The sequence below is a fragment of the Urocampus carinirostris genome, chromosome 7, assembly GCF_059441175.1.
Source record: "Urocampus carinirostris isolate Australia breed hairy pipefish chromosome 7, RoL_Ucar_1.0, whole genome shotgun sequence".
Lineage (NCBI taxonomy): Eukaryota > Metazoa > Chordata > Actinopteri > Syngnathiformes > Syngnathidae > Urocampus > Urocampus carinirostris.
The window spans coordinates 31,726,321-31,728,840 of record NC_142355.1 but is presented as its reverse complement, the minus strand read 5'-3'; positions in this window follow the sequence as shown (position 1 = coordinate 31,728,840).

The window sequence follows — 2,520 nt, the reverse complement described above, 5'->3', positions numbered from 1 at the left end:
GGGTGCGGAAGAATGCGGGGTTTTAATTTTTTTTTAAAATACTGGTTTGTAGGCGAGGTTGAGAAACCAAATAACAACAAAAATGTTAAAATAGTCCCATTGTATTAATATGTTTATTTTAGAAAATAAAACAATTCGCTGTCTAAAAATTAATGTACAATATTGAAAAAACACGAATCAGCATTGAAACATATTATTTTAAAAACATTGAATAAAAACAACACATCATTAAATATTTACGTTACATGCAATACCCCGGCATAAAAACCTTCAAAATTGTTTAATATTTCATTTTGATCATTTCCATACAAAAAGAAACATAACATCGTGTTTTCTTTAAACTATCGCAATATAAGTTCGCATTTTGATGTAAACAGCGGCCTTGCGTGGTCTTTAATGGAAAAACATTGGTCGGAATATACCCCATTATTTTTTATATTTTTAATAATAATAATAATAATTTATGTAAATATATATATATATATATATATATATATATATATATATATATATATATATATACGGACAGACCTGAGGAGATCATTTCTTCCTCATGCCATGAGGCTCTTTAACTCTACCCGGGGGAGTAAAAGCCCACATCAAACCCCACCCCCTACATTTGCATATTACTCTATTTTTATTACAGTGTGTATTTTCCGTAGCACTATCCGTAGCACTATTTAAATACTCCATATCAACATGTTATATTGGGTATTTTTGTATTCTATATCTTTTATTTTATTATTTTATTTTGCAACACAAGGATACTGCTGTAAATGTGAATTTCCCTATGGGGATGAATACATTATCTCTCTCTCTCTCTCTCTCTCTCTCTCTCTCTCTCTCTCTCTCTCTCTCTCTCTCTCTCTCTCTATCTATCTATCTAAACTTGTTTATATTTTAGCTTAGAGGTTCCAAACAAGGTAACATTAACTTAGCATTATGTTTTCAGTACAGAATAGAATAAAATGGAATGGAATAGAATAGAACAGAATAGAATAAAATAGGTCAACATTGTAAAACATTGTCAAATAATATCCAGTCATTTTGCATACAATTTCCTGAACACGCTACATTCCTTGCATGATCAGAACTTTCGGACCTCAATAATTACTTTAAAAAGCACAAAATGAATTCTGCAGCTTGACAAAAGAAAACAAGTCCGAACAAGAAGCACCAGCACAGCCTTGATGGTTTTCTCCCTTCTCCCCAGCGGAGTTTTAATTGGTTCCGTGCTAGTTCTGAAACACAAGACTGCAATGATTAGTTATTAGCTAGCGTAGCTCAAGCCTCGAGGCATCAATATTTGGTAAGGCCCTAGTGAATAATTCTCATTTCAAACAAAACACTGATTTATCTGAGACATTTTTTTCTTAGGATCATCACTTGCATATCGCCCCACGTTATGGTATGCTGGGAGTATGGATGCCGATAGGCAAATCTCACTGAAAGTCATCAACTCAGCCCAAAAAATCATTGGCAGCTGTCTGTTCAGTCTGGAGGACATTGCCCAGCAACCACCCACCCCCCCTCTTCCTTTCATGTTTTTGTTCAGTAAGTGTTACTTAGCATTTCAACATATCAATCATTGTCTTACTATCATTTTTTGTTCAGTCGGACTTCATGAACGTTTAAATGTATTAGTCATTATTTAATGTTTTTTTTTTCTTCAGTTAAAGCTAGGTAGTATACATGCAATATATTCCATGGTCTCGTTGTCGTGGCACTCGTTGTTCTTTCCACGTATGGAAATGTTTCTTGTGTCGTCTAACTTTAGGTTTTGTTCTGTTAGAGCTGGTTGATGTTGGAACATCATGTAATTGTTCTATTTACGTGTGAGTTTTTTTCCCTGCGTCCTCTCTCTTCATTTTTATATACAACCAATTGGTATTTCACCGTACACTGCAGCTTCTTGCTTTTGTGTTTTCTTTTTCAGTTTGTGTTCATTTGTCTTCCAACATATCATGCATTGTTGCTTTTCATGTTTTTTTCCGGTAAAGAATTAGTGTGCCTACATTATATCTTATAGTTTCGTCATCATGGCACTGCCATTGTTGTTCGGTCCACAAGTGGGAATATTTCTTGTGTCATCTTTCTTTCATGTTTTTTTTTTTTTTGCTAAAGCAGATCCATGTTTAAACATTATGTTGTTATATTAATGAGGAATCGTTCATTTTTGTTCCCATCTTCATTTTTTTTGTCCAGTTAAAGCCAAAGGGTATTAGACAACACCATGTGTCTTCATCCTTTCATGTTTTGTTCATTTAGATCTACTTAGTGTTTCAGCATTACAGATATTAAAGTTACTCTAACACAGGATCAACTTCATGTCTTTAATTTCTGAATATCAAACTATACTGTTTTGTTATGTTAATGAACACCGATACTGATCCTTTATTGTAAATAAATCCTTTTGAAAATTCTTATTTTGTGTCAACATTTATGGGATGGAATCCACCTCTCCAGTCATGGCAAATTGTAACAGATTTTTAAAACACTCTGGATCAATTTTGGATGTTG